Here is a 14,144-nt window from a genome sequence, read left to right as displayed (position 1 = left end):
AAGTTAGTGGGGCATTGCTATAAAGACACCGAAAAATGTGGAAGCGAATTTGGAACTGGGTAACTGGCAGAGGTTGGAAAAGTTTGGAGGGCTCAGAATAAGACAAGAAGATATGGGAAAATCTGGAACTTCCTAGAGACTTGCTGAATGAATGGTTTTGACTAAAATGCTGATAGTGATATGGACAATGAAGTCCAGGCTGAGTCTGTCTCAGATGTAGATGAGGAACTTATTGGGAACTTGAGGAAAGGTGACTCTTGGTATGCTTTAGCAAAGAGACTGATGGCATTTTGTCCCTGCCCTAGAGCTCTGAGGAACTTTGAACTTCAGAGAGAGGATTTAGAGTATCTGGCAGAAGAAACTTCTAGTCAGCAATGTTAAAGATGTCATTTGGGTGCTGTTAAAGGCATTCAGTTTTATGCATTCCAAAGAGATGATTTGGAATTGTAACTTATGTTTAAAAGGGAAGCCAAGCATAACAGTTTGACAAATTTGCAGCCTGACAATGCAATAGAAAAGAAAAACCCGTTTTCTGAGAAGCAAATCAAACTGGCTGCAGAAATTTGCTTAAGTAACAAGGATCAAACTGTCAATCTCCAAGACAATGGGGAAAGTGTTTCCAGGGCATGTCACAGGTCTTCTTGGCATCCCCTCTCAACACAGTCCCAGAAGCCTGGGAGGAAACAATTGTTTCGTGGGCTGCACCCAGGGCCCTGCTGCTTTGTGTAATCCTGGGACTTGGTGCCCTGCATTTCTGCTATGGCTAAAAGGGGCCAAGGTAAAGCTCAAGATGCTGTTTCCGGGGGTGCAAGCCCCAAGCCTTGGGTGGCTTACATGTGGTGTAGGGCCTCTGGATGTACAGAAGTCAAGAATTGAGGTTGGAGAACCTCTGCCTAGATTTCAGAGGATGTACGGAAAGGCCCATATATCTAGGCAGAAATTCACAGCCAGGGCTGAGCCCTTATGGAGAACCTCTGCTACAGGAGTGTGGAAGGGAAATATGGAGTCAGAGCCCCCCTCCCCCACCGCAGAGTCCCCACTGGGGCACTGCCTCCTTAAGCTATGAGAAGAGGGCCATCCTCCTCCAGAGGCCAGAATGGTAGATCCACCAACAGCTTGCACCATGCACCTGGAAAAGCCACAGACACTCAATGCGTCTGTGAAACCAGCCAGGAGGGAGGCTGTACCCTGCAAAGCCACAGGGGCGGAGCTGCCCAAGACCATGGGAACCCACCTCTTGTATCAGCATGACCTGGATGTGAGGCATGGAGTCAAAGGAGATAATTTTTGAGCTTTAAGATTTGACTGCCCCACTGGATTTTGGACTTGCATGGGCCCTGTAGCCCCTGGTCAAGTGAGAAAATTACATTACAATTCACCTTAACGTTTAATCTTAATGGCACTAACCATTAAATGTATGTTCATCTACTTCATTTCTTTCTTTTTTTTTTTTTTTTTTTTTGAGACGGAGTTTCGCTCTTGTTACCCAGGCTGGAGTGCAATGGCACGATCTCGGCTCACCGCAACCTCCGCCTCCCAGGTTCAGGCAATTCTCCTGCCTCAGCCTCCTGAGTAGCTGGGATTACAGGCACGCACCACCATGCCCAGCTAATTTTTTGTATTTTTAGTAGAGACGGGGTTTCACCATGTTGACCAGATGGTCTTGATCTCTTGACCTCGTGATCCACCCGCCTCAGCCTCCCAAAGTGCTGGGATTACAGGTGTGAGCCACCGCGCCCGGCCAGTATCTATTTCATTTCTTAGATGTTCACGAAACTCTTAATTTCCCAGAAATTAAGTCACCTTGTCTACGGACTTTTGACGTGTGCTGTGCCTTCAAAAACTGTTTATATAAAACATTTACTGTACTAACATATTCCATAAGTTAGGTTAACCAAACAAGTAACCAGTAATAAACTATTTTTACATTAACTTTGGGAAGCAATAGCTACCATGGAAAACAAAAATACAGCAGTAAATAAATAATCTTTCAGTGCATTATAGTGGATTCATATCACAAAGAGAAAAGAAGGCCCAGCACAGTGGCTCAGGCCTGTAATCCCAGCACTTTGGGAGGCTGAGGTGAATGGATCACCTAAGGTCAGGAGTTTGAGACCAGCCTGGTCAACATGGTGAAACCCTGTCTCTAGTAAAAATACAAAAAGATTAGCCAAATGTGGTGACACACACTTGTAATCCCAGCTATTCGGGAGGCGGAGGCAGGAGAATCACTTGAACCTGGGAGGTGGAGGTTGCAGTGAGCCAAGAACGCACCATTGCACTCCAGCCTGGGTGGCTGAGCAAGACTCCATCTCAAAAAAAAAAAAGAAAAAGAAAAGAAAAGAAATATGAAAACATATGTGACTAGTGCTATTCTGTACATTATAGGACTTTGTAGTGGCTATTGCCACCATAATACAGGCTGAGAAGTGTCATCAGTCTAGGTCGTGTACTGGGGTCATTGTCAGCACTGGGAAGTTTGTTACTCAGAGCCACTTAAAACGCATGCTGGTAGATTACTTGAGGTCAGGAGTTTGAGATCAGCCTGGCCAACATGCAAAACACTGTCTCTAACTAAAAACACAAAAATTAGTTTGTCATGATGGCATGTGCAAGTAATCCCAGCTACTGAGGAGGCTGAGGCAGGAAAATCTCTTGAACCTAAGAGGCAGAGGTTGCAGTGAGCCAAGGTCATGTCACTGCACTCCAGCCTGGGGGATAGAGTGAGACTCCATCTCAAAACAAAAACAAAAACAAAACACATTCTTCACAGTAGTCTTCAGAGGGAAGCTCTGTCTAGAGGGTATTGGCAGGGCTCATGTCTGAATTGAGAGCTCAAAATCTCTGGAATTGACCAAGCTAAAAGAAAGATTACTAGTTTTTTACAGATGCTGAATTAGTCTGTTTTCATGCTGCTAATAAAGACATATCTGAGACTGGGCAATTTACAAAAGAAAGGGGTTTAATGGACTCACAGTTCCACCTTCCTGGGGAAGCCCCACAATCATGGTAGAAGGTGAAAGGCATGTCTCACATGGCAGCAGACAAGAGGAGTCAGAACCAAGCGAAAGGCATTTTCTCTTATGAAACCATCACATCCCATGAGACTTATTCACTACCATGAGAACAGCCCCCATGACTCAATTATTTCCCACTGGGTCCCTCCTATAACACAAGGGAATTATGGGAATTACAATTCAATATAAGATTTGGGTGAAGACAGAGCCAAACCATATCAGATGCCACCTGAGATCTGGTGGCAGAGTGGAACCTCCAGGAATTCTCAGATGAAGGACCTGAGTGCCAAAGTGCCCATATATTTACTTATTTCAGTTGTATTGATTCTAAGTAACTATACTTAATGCATGTATACTGACACTGTGAAATAATCATTTCCATGATCAATTCTGTATTCGCTGATTCCACGCTTTCAGAAACTTCAGAAAATGATGTTTGCTATCTGAGTCCAGACTGGTTCTCAAAGATTTCATTTTCTTATTTCTTTCCTTCCTTCCCTCTCTCTCTCTTTCTCTCGTTCTTTCTCTTTTTTTTTTTAAAGATGGGGTTTCACCATGATGGCCAGGCTGGTCTTGAACTCCTGACCTCAGGTGATCCACCCACCTTGGCCTCCCAAAGTGCTAGGATTACAGGCGTGAGCCACCGTGCCCAGCGCTCTCTCTCTCTCTCTCTCTCTCTCTTTCTTTCACAAGGTCTCGCTCTGTCACCCAGGCTGGAGCACAGTGATGCAATCACAGCTCACTGTAGCCTCAAACTTCTGGGCTAAGGTGATCCTCCCACCTCAGTCTCCCAAAGTGCTCAGATTACAGGCATGAGCCACTGTGTCTAGCCCAAGATTTTATTACTTTTGTAATTTGTACGCTTAACTCTCTGCTTGTAATATGACCATTTTTTGTTTGTTTTACTGCTAAACTCAACGCAAGACAATAGGGTTTGGGGACACCTCCGTCTATTGACATAGTCACTATTTGCTAAAAGTGGAAAGCAAGTGAGGAAGACAGCGCAGCACTCACCACTGCAGCCGAGTAACTTCAGCCCTGCAAGGGTGTGGCAGTGGAGAGAGTAGCTGGGATTACAGGCACCCACTACCATGCCTGGCTAATTTTTGTATTTTTAGTACAGATGGGATTTCACCATGTTGTTTAAGCTGGACTTTAACTCCTGACCTCAAGTGATCCATCAACCTCAGCCTCCCAAAGTGCTGGAATTACAGGTGTGAACCACTGCGCCCCGCCTCTTGCCGTCATTTTAATTTTGCAAATATTGCATTAAAATATTTCTCTTGCTTACTGAGTTTTTGGGGATCCCCTTAATTTTATGTCTGAGGCAAGTGCCTCACCCAGCTCACCCTGGTCTGAGTTGCACCATCACCCAAGGCAGAATCCTGGGAATAATCCTAAATTCTTTGTTCTTAACCCCATCCCACGTCCAATCTCCAAGTTTCATAGAATCTAGTCTCCTTCTCTCATTGCTCTCTTGTTCTCTATTCCCATTTGTTTCGTCTCTCATCACTCCTCTGTGAGATGACTGTAAGAGCATTCTAAGTAGTCCATCCTAACTAGTCCACCTGTCTTCCCTCCAATGCATTCTCCAAGTCACTGCCAGCGTGGCCTCTTTCTTTGTCTTTTTTGAGACAGAGTTTCACGCATGCTGCCCAGGCTGGAGTGCAGTCGCTGATCTCGGCTTATCACAGCCTCAGTCTCTCAGGTTCAAGCAATTCTCCTGCCTCAGCCACCCAAGTAGCTGGGATTACAGGCATGTGCCACCACGCCCGGCTACTCTTGTATTTTTAGTAGAGATATGGTTTCTCCATGTTTGTCAGGCAGGTCTCGAACTTCCAACCTCAGGTGATCTATCCACCTCGGCCTCCCAAACTGCTGGGATTACAGGTGTAAGTCACCACACCCATCCCAGTGGGGCCTTTCTTGAGACAGAGTCTAGCTCTGACACCAGGCTGGAGTGCAGTGGCGCAATCTAGGCTCACTGCAACCTCCACCTCCTGGTTCAAGTGATTCTTCCGCCTCAGCCTCCCGAGTAGCTGGGACTATAGGCGCGCGCCTCAACGCCTGGCTAATTTTTGTATTTTTTAGTAGTCAGGAGTTCAAGATCAGCCTGACCAACATTAAATAATCAATAATTTTCAAAGACAGCAAAGAGTAAAGCCATATTTAAGAAAGAAATATCCTAAAAAAAATCAATTTACGGGAATATGACTCCTGCAACAAAGACAAATGTTTGAAATACTATGCAGAACAGCGTAACTCCTCATTTTGTTGAATATTTTTATTACAAAATAGAATCTTTCTAACCAGAAAATCTACCACCATGTTTCCAAAAACCAAGAAAGAAAGAAACAGCTTACCCTCAGAGAAAAATCTAAGACTCCCCTTCTGGCAACATGAAGCAGAGTGTTCGAAATTGTAAGTTTATCTTAATTGTAAGGATCCCAGGATCCCGATAATCAGGGTAGTTATCTGAGCTGCTTTCTCTTCATTTGGCCTGGAATGGAGATCCCAGGCTTGGGAGGAATACCTGCTGCGTTTACCCCTCACCATGCAGCCTCTGAGGTCCTAGTTCTGTGGGTTTTCTTTCACTTTTCATCTTCTTAATCAGAAAGTATTCTAAATAACAATTTTTCTGAGGTATATAATTGAAAAATTCATTTGGAATAACAGTGAAACTATAAACTTACTGTGAAATTATTATATTTTTTAAAGTATAGTGTTATATTTAGGGAAAAGCATATTGATGTCTGCAATTTAATTGGAAATGCACCAAAAAAAAAGTGAATCAATGGATGTATAGAGTGATAAATAGCTGGGTAAATACATGATAAAGAAAGGATAGTGAAATCTTAACTGTAGAATCTAGGCGGGAGGTATACAGGTGATCACTATAAAATTCAACTTTGCTGTAAAATTTTAAATTTATAAGGTGAAGGAATATGTAAATAGATTAATGGACTCTTGGAAGCTTTTGGCTGTGCATGGTGGCTCACACCTGTAATCCCAGCACTTCGGGAGGCCAAGGTAGGTGGATCACAAGGTCAGGAGTTCGAGACCAGCCTGGCTAACATAGTGAAACCCCTTCTCTACTAAAAATACAAAAATTAGCTGGGCATGGTGGCATGCATCTGTAATCCCAGTTACTCAGGAGGCTGAGGCAGGAGAATTGCCTGAGTCCAGGAGGTGGAGGTTGCAGTGAGCTGAGAAAATGCCACTGCACCCCAGCCTGGGTGACAGAGTGAGGCTCCTTCTCCAAAAAAAAAAAAAAAAACAAACTTTCATCTTAGAGAGTCCAGAAACATACCCATGAATATATGGAATCTTGTTGTATGACAGAAGCATCATAAAGTTTTGGGAAATAATGAATTATTTAATAAATGGTGCTGAAGTCTGTTCATTGAGAAAAATTAGATTTCTATCCCAATTAGCCTTACAGTCTAGTCTTTTCCATTGAACTCTAAGCTTCATGAGGGCAGAGTCTAGGTCTGTTTTTCCTCCTATAATCCCAGGGTATGATGCTTAGTAGGAGGCCAATAAATATTTGCCAAATGGTCAAATGAAAAATATACGAATGAAGACCTCAGTCTTGGGACACATGCTGTGGATTGCAGGATCCCTGTGATCTGTGCTGTTGCCGCTAGCATTGAGGAAAGAGCCAAGCAGCTGAGTCCAGAATCTGCCCACTTCCCTGCTCCTCCTTAGCTGAGCTGAAGCAACTGTCATACTGAGATAGGGCCTCACTATGTTGCCCAGGCCAATCTCAAATAAGCAAACTTAATGATGAGTGCTATGAGGTTGTCCTGGACTTTATTCAGGGCTGACGGAGCTCCCTGAAGACTTGTTTATTACTTTGGATTTGCAGGAACAAAGTTTGTAGCTGTTTGACCTCCCTAAGGCTGTAACATATGGAACGGGCGAGCAGGATTTGAGGGAGGGGGGAGAAATAACGATGTAAAAATAAATGATTGATCGGAGTCCATTGTATATACATATAATATACATCACGTATATATGCATTATAGATATGTATAAATATGACACATATATGTTTGCATGAAAGTGTGTGTGTGCCTAAAGTGATAGCAAAAATTTCTACCACATGCTTAGCCAGATCTCCCATACATTTTCCTTACAGCCCTGAAAAAGGAAAGCAAGTTATTTCACAGGGAATCATATTTGGCAACTGATACTTTGAGCTACTTTCACATATTGATTTGATGACTTTGCTGTCAGGACACACACTGTACTTTGATTCTGGAGAGTCTTGTGCTTATTCTAAGTACACCAATCATAAAATGAAAAGGCTGCATTTGAATTATAGATACTGCACTTAGAGTTCCCATTTTGACTGCCAAATCAATCAAAGTGTGTTTGGTTCCATTTTATGATAAACATCAGTACATACTTTTCAGTATAGTCGAACATTTTTTAAGTCTACATGAGTCTAAAAGTCAAAAGGATATGCTGAATAAAAAGTGTTGTACAGATCTTTAGTTTCCTCCAGTATAACAGAAGGTAAAGTGGATACTTCACAAATATTCTCTGTATCACTGTGTATTATAGAGACTGTGTATTACATAGACAACTAATACAAAAATGTATGCTTCCCACAGAGTAGGAGTGCATATTGTTTTTGCTTAGAGAAGCCATATATTCAGCATAACTCTTCCATTTAAGACATAAATTCAAATATTCTTTAGGGTGCATCAAAGAAGATGAAGTGTGACTCATAAAATAACTACTTAATAACAAAGATTCTTCAGAATAAACCATCCTAAAAAAAAAAAGATTCTTCCCACCTAGTATCTTTGCTTTTATTATTGATCTGAATGAAATACGTTTTCCTTTTCATGGTTACCCCATTTATCAATAGTGAACTCAGCTCCTTTATCTCATGAGCATTAGAACTACTAACTGCAAATGTGCTGAGTACAAATCACTTTGAGAAACATCCAACAATCATACTCATTTTAATGTTGCCAATAAAAGATTTGATGCCTAATAGGTTCATCTAGTAAGCAAGCTATTATAACACTATTTTACTGACAGTACTATTCAATTACCACCCGTAAATGATATATTTACAGTTCCAGGATCTTGAAAATGATCAGAGCCATTGTAAAGAGTGTGTTTATACATTCTGCATATTAAATAACTTAATGATTACTTTGAGTATTTGTGCAGCTGAAAGATAGGGGTGAGGCTGCAATTTTCCTGATTAAAGTAGTACATTCCTGCAAAAGACGTAACTGCAATAGACATGTTACAACATGAACACAATTAGGATAAGAGAAACATCAACATCTTGATTTAAAGTGGCTATTTTAATCCTGTCTATAAGATGTCTATAATAAAACATCAGACTATACTTTTACATAACACTTCAAGGACTCCAAAATAAGAGAGAAAATTATATTACCTTTTTCAATAGCTGTATTGATATAATATAAATCAATGCTTTTGTCTTGATTCCTAATCTTGTGGAGTGACCGTAATAAGCAGAACTGAAAAGAGGGTGGACAGTGGTGACACATCTGGGTTCAATATTCCAAAGATTCACCGACGCTAAGAAACACATTTAGGGCAGGGCATATTTGTTCACACCTGTAATCCCAATACTTTGGGAGGCCAAGACAAGAGGGTCACTTGACCCCAGGAGTTCGAGACCAATTCCATCTCTGCAAGAAATCTGGCCAGGCACAGTGACTGACCCTTGTAATCCCAGCACTTTGGGAGGCCAAGGCAGGTGGCTCACCTGAGGTCAGGAGTTAGAGAGCAGCCTGGCCAACATGGCGAAACCCTGTCTCTACTAAAAACACAAAAATTAGCCAGGTATGGTGACAGTGCCTGTAATCCCAGCTACTTGGGAGGCTGAGGCAAGAGAATTGCTTGAACCTGGGAGGCGGAGATTGCAGTGAGCTAAGATCACATTGCTGTACTCCAGCCTGGGCAACACAGCGAGACTCCATTTAAAAAAAAAAAAGATGTTTTTTTAATTAGCCAGATGTGGTGGCATGTGCCTGTAGTTCCAGCTATTCAGGAGGCTGAGGCAGAAGGATTGCTGAAGCCCAGTAGGGCGAGGTTGCAGTGAGCCACAGTCACTCCAATCCAGCCTGTGACAGAGCAAGACCCTGTCTTGCTATTGTCTATTTGCAGAAATAGACAATATGAAGGTTTCCTAAGTGTCCTGCAACATTGGTGTCGTAGATGCTGTGCAGTGCCATGCCAACCAAGCTCCCAAATTCCCCATTTATGACCCAGACAGTGGTGGCTCTCAGTCTCCTGGAGAATTCCCTTCTATAGAAGGGAGCTGCTTCACCTAAAATCATGTCCATTCCCCAGGGACAGCAGCCTGCAAGGCCCAGCCCCTTGCCCCAGTTAGCACAGCCGTCCCTGCTCCACAGATTCCCCCATAAGATCAGCTGAGGCCTCTGTGCCAACTGCATCACAGTCCAACATCCCTGCTTAATCCTGCTATTGACAGCTCTCCCCAGATAACCTTCTGCAAGCAAATTTCTGCCTCAGAGAATTTTCCCCATCAAATTCAACCTAAGACACACAGCAAAATTCTTTGATATGATTAAAGATAATAATTTTTGGCCAGGCACAGTGGCTCATTCTTGTAACCCCAGCACTTTGGGAGGCTGGGGCAGGCAGATCACTTGAGGCTAGAAGTTTGAGACCAGCCTGGTCAACATGATGAAACCCCATCTCTACTAAAAATACAAAAATTAGCCAGGCATGGTGGCATGCGCCTATAATTGCAGCTACTGCAGAGGCCGAGGCACGAGAATCACTTGAATCCACAAGATGGAGGTTGTGGTGAGCTGAGATCACACCACTACACTCCAGCCTGGGCAACAGAGTGACATTCCATCTCAAAATAATAATAAAGATAATTTTTAGGGGGCCGGGCACGGTGGCTCACGCCTGTAATCCCAGCACTTTGGGAGGCTGAGGCGGGTGGATCACGAGGTCGAGAGATCGAGACCATCCTGGTCAACATGGTGAAACCCCGTCTCTACTAAAAATACAAAAAATTAGCTGGGCATGGTGGCGTGTGCCTGTAATCCCAGCTACTCAGGAGGCTGAGGCAGGAGAATTGCCTGAACCCAGAAGGCGGAGGTTGCGGTGAGCCGAGATCGCGCCATTGCACTCCAGCCTGGGTAACAAGAGCGAAACTCTGTCTCAAAAAAAAAAAAGATAATTTTTATGTCATTGTAGATTACTGCTCTGTTAAATGGGTTTAAGTGAATGGACTGGTTGTGATAACATTCCAGTCAGTTTTCTTTTTTTTTCATTTTTTTTTTGGTCCTGCCAGTTTTCTGTAGATCTATCTGCTTAATTCCAGGTGTGTGGATTTGGCTTTACAAATGTTAACTGAAGAAGGAGTCTGTAGGCTGACCATGGTGGCTTACGCCTATAATCCCAGCACCTTGGGAGGCTGAGGCAATGGATCACCTTAGGTTAAGAGTTTGAGCTACTCACAAGGCTGAGGCAGCAGAATTGGTTGAACCCAGCAGCCGAGATCACGCCCCTTCACTCCAGCCTGGGCTACAGAGCGAGATTCCATCTCAAAAAAAAGAAAAAGGAGTCTGAAAAAAACATAAAATATATATAAGTCTTGCTTTTAGAAAAATAGAATTAATAAGCTTGTCAAATCACAGTAAAAACATGAATAAATAGGAGAGACTCTCCAATTTCTTCCTCAATTATGTCCATTCTCCTTATAATTATTAACATTGGGTGACTTGCTGAGTGAGAATGAAACCTTGGTCACTGAAGACATGAGGAGGCAGGGAGCGGTGGCTCACACCTGTCATCCCAGCACTTTGGGAGGCCGAGGGGAGAGGACGACATAGCAAGACTCTTTCACTACAAAATGGGCTACAGAGTGAGACTCTGTCACTACAAAATATTTCAAAATTAGCTAAGTATAGTGGCACATGCCTGTAGTTCCAGCTACTCAGGAGGTTGAGGCAGAAGGATCACTTGAACCTAGGAGCCTGAGGCTGTAGTACACTATGATTGAGCCAGTACACTCCAGCCTGAGCAACACAGTAAGACCCTATCTCTAAAAAAAACACAAAATACAAAAATATATGAGAGAAGCTGCTACGCCCAGTCAACCAATGGTACATTTAACCTAATGTTCTGCATATGAGAGGCAGATTTTATTAAACATCTTGACAGTCATCCCTGATATCAACTTCAAATTGTCAGGAAAGTTTTCCAAAATATCCATTCTTCGTGTTCTCATGGCCCTGCTTTTATAGAAACTATCCCTATGGTTTCTACTATCCTAGAATCCTGGTCCTTTTCAATGGGAACCTGTTCACATTTGTATCCCACCCCTTTTGAGCAGAGCGTATTAATTAATAGGCACTCATTGAATTCCAATCTCAATGAGTACAGAGGACTTATTAGCCTTTGTGAGATCCTGAACATTGAGCTAAACATTATTGAAGGAGATGACCCACTGTCACTGCTCTCCAGTAACTTATATTCTTGGGGTGACAACATACGTAAACAACTAGAGAACCAGACACAAACTGAGGCACATTAAATATGGGAGATTGAATATTCACATTTCTCTTCAATCCTCCTGAAGTGCCACTAAAATGATAGTAAAGAAATACCAGGCCAGGAGTGGTGGCTCAAGCCTGTAATCCCAGCACTTTGGAAAGCTGAGATGGCCAGCCTGGCCAACACAAGGAAACCCTGTCTCTACTAAAAATATGAAAATTAGCCAGCCACGGTGGCATATGCCTATAATCCCAGCTACTCAGGAGGCTGAGGCAGGAGAATCGCTTGAGCCTGGGAGGCAGAGGTTGCAGTGAGCTGAGATAGCACCACTGTACTCCAGCATGGGTTACACTGCAAGACTCTGTCTCAAAAAACAAACAAACGAACAAACAAACAAAAAAAACAGCCAAAAACCAAAAAACAAAGTACCAAAGTCCTAAAGCCACGATGTAAAGAAAACTTGAAAGAAGACCATACGCACACAGGATTTCAACAAAATGTTGGAAATGTTTAACTACCTAAATAGCCCAGAAAAAGCTAAAAACCTAAGCTTGCAGGCAGAGTGTCAAGAAGTAAGCTCATTCTCTGTATAGAACACCAGAAAGCCTGGGGAAATGTAGACTCCAGGAGGCTGAGGTGCAGGGTAGAGCTGAAAATAGGAGGGTTTAGTCAAAAATGTATATAAAGAAAAAAAATTGTATATAAAGATCTGTTGAAATGCAATTACCCCCACCAAAAGTGCCAGAAGATTGTCCCTTCCCCCAGCACAACAGAAAGAAGGAAGCTCACTCCCTAGGGAAGTTGAACCAGGGAGGCTGTGAACTCGGGGACAGGGACGCCACACACATGAAGACAGGGTGAGCCGCCTTACTGAAAACAGGGAAACAAAACCTACAAACTGAATGCTGACATTGCCTAACCTCATTCACTCTGAGAAAACTGGCAGCCAGACTTACGTTAATCTGGCAAAAAATTAGAGAATTCTTCTCTGGGGAAACCAACCAATTCAAAAGAAAGTTATGAAATCTCACTGGGTCTATACTACCCAAAAAGATCTATAGATTCAATGCAGTCCCTATCAAAATACCAATGACTTTCTTTACTTTAAAAGAAATTTTTAAATATTCAGAAATTCATATGGAACTACAAAATAATTCAAAATAATCTTGAGCAAAGAGAACCAAGCTGGAGGCATAACACTACCTGACTTCAAAATATACTGCAAAGTTATAGCAACCAAAACAGCACGGGACTGGCATAAAAGTAGACACATAGACCAGTGGAACAGAATAAAAAGCTCATAAATAAATCCACACATTTATAGTCAACTGATTTTTGACAACAGTGCCAAGAACACGCAATGGGGAAAAGACAGCTTTTCAATAAAAGGTATTGGGAAAACTGAATATCCACATGCCAAAGAATGAATTAGACCTTTATCTCATACTATATTCATAAATCAACTAAAAATGGATTAAAGATTTAAATTTAAGACCCAAAACTATGAAACTAATAGAAGAAAATAGAGGGAAAGCTCTATGACATTGGTAGGGGCGATAATTCTTTTGGATATGGCCCCAAAAGCCCAAGCAACAAAAGCAAAAATATTTTTAGATAAATGGGATTATGTCAAACTAAAAAAGTTCTGTACTGTCAACAGAGAGGCGGGGCACGGTGGCTCACACCTATAATCCCAGCACTTTGGGGGGCTGAGGCCAGCAGATCACTTGAGGTCAGGAGTTCGAGACCAGCCTGGCCAACATGGCAAAACCCTGTCTCTTCTAAACATAACAAAAATTAACAGGCCTGGTAGCACCTGTAATCCCAGCTACTTGGGAGGCTGAGGCAGGAGAATCATTTGAATCCGGGAGGAGGAGGTTGCAAGGAGTAGAGATCATGTCACTGCACTCCAGCCTGGATGATGGAGTGAGACTTTGTCTCGAAATGGAAATAAAAATAAAAAATACATTTAGAATTTTCCTAATGAAATGACTAATTCCTGCCCAATCACACATTGGTGAAACCCATTAATCTCTAAACCCTACCAACATGCACAAGGTTTCCAATACATGTTTTAGTTTCTCACTCAAATTGTTAGAATACCAAGGCTCAACACTCACAGGAGGAAATTCTCTGACATGAGTGACAGATTCTAGAGAAAATCTGGGACACTGGATCAAAATAAAAAAAAAAAAAACATATCCTCTGAATAATAAGAGAAGATCTTGCTCTGTGAATAGAAACATTTCATTAGAAACATCCATTTGGAAAATTAAAATTCAGAGTTTCACACACACACAGACACACAGACACACACACACACACACACACATACATACACACACACCCTACGGGGTAAGATCAGCACTTCAAAGACATTTTTTCATTTATTTCAGACGGGATCTTGCTCTGTTGCCCAGGCTGGAGTGCAGTTGCACAATCACTGCTCACTGTAGACTCAACCTCCCCAGGCTCAGGCAATTCTCCCACCTCAGCCTCCCAAGTAGCTAGGACCAGGTGCATATCACCATGCCCAGCTAGTTTTTTGTATTTTTTGTAGAGATGGGGGTCTTGCTATGTTGCCCAGGCTAGTCT

The 14,144-nt window shown here is 42.5% G+C and overlaps 1 protein-coding gene across 3 annotated transcripts in view; it reads right to left on the bottom strand.

Moving 5' to 3' along the window:
* Positions 1 to 14,144, bottom strand: part of LOC120367569 (patched domain-containing protein 3-like) — a 31,925-nt gene that overhangs the window by 15,213 nt on the left and 2,568 nt on the right. For all 3 annotated transcript variants that reach the window (XM_074405249.1, XM_039478635.2, XM_074405251.1), the window contains one exon: positions 10,512 to 10,618. The gene's annotated coding sequence lies outside the window, so the exon portion shown is untranslated. The remainder of the gene's footprint in view (positions 1 to 10,511; positions 10,619 to 14,144) is intronic.

This window comes from Saimiri boliviensis, chromosome 8, assembly GCF_048565385.1.
Source record: "Saimiri boliviensis isolate mSaiBol1 chromosome 8, mSaiBol1.pri, whole genome shotgun sequence".
NCBI classification, from domain to species: Eukaryota; Metazoa; Chordata; class Mammalia; order Primates; family Cebidae; genus Saimiri; species Saimiri boliviensis.
The sequence above is the reverse complement of the archived record's forward strand: the minus strand, read 5'-3'. Positions and strand labels throughout refer to the sequence as shown.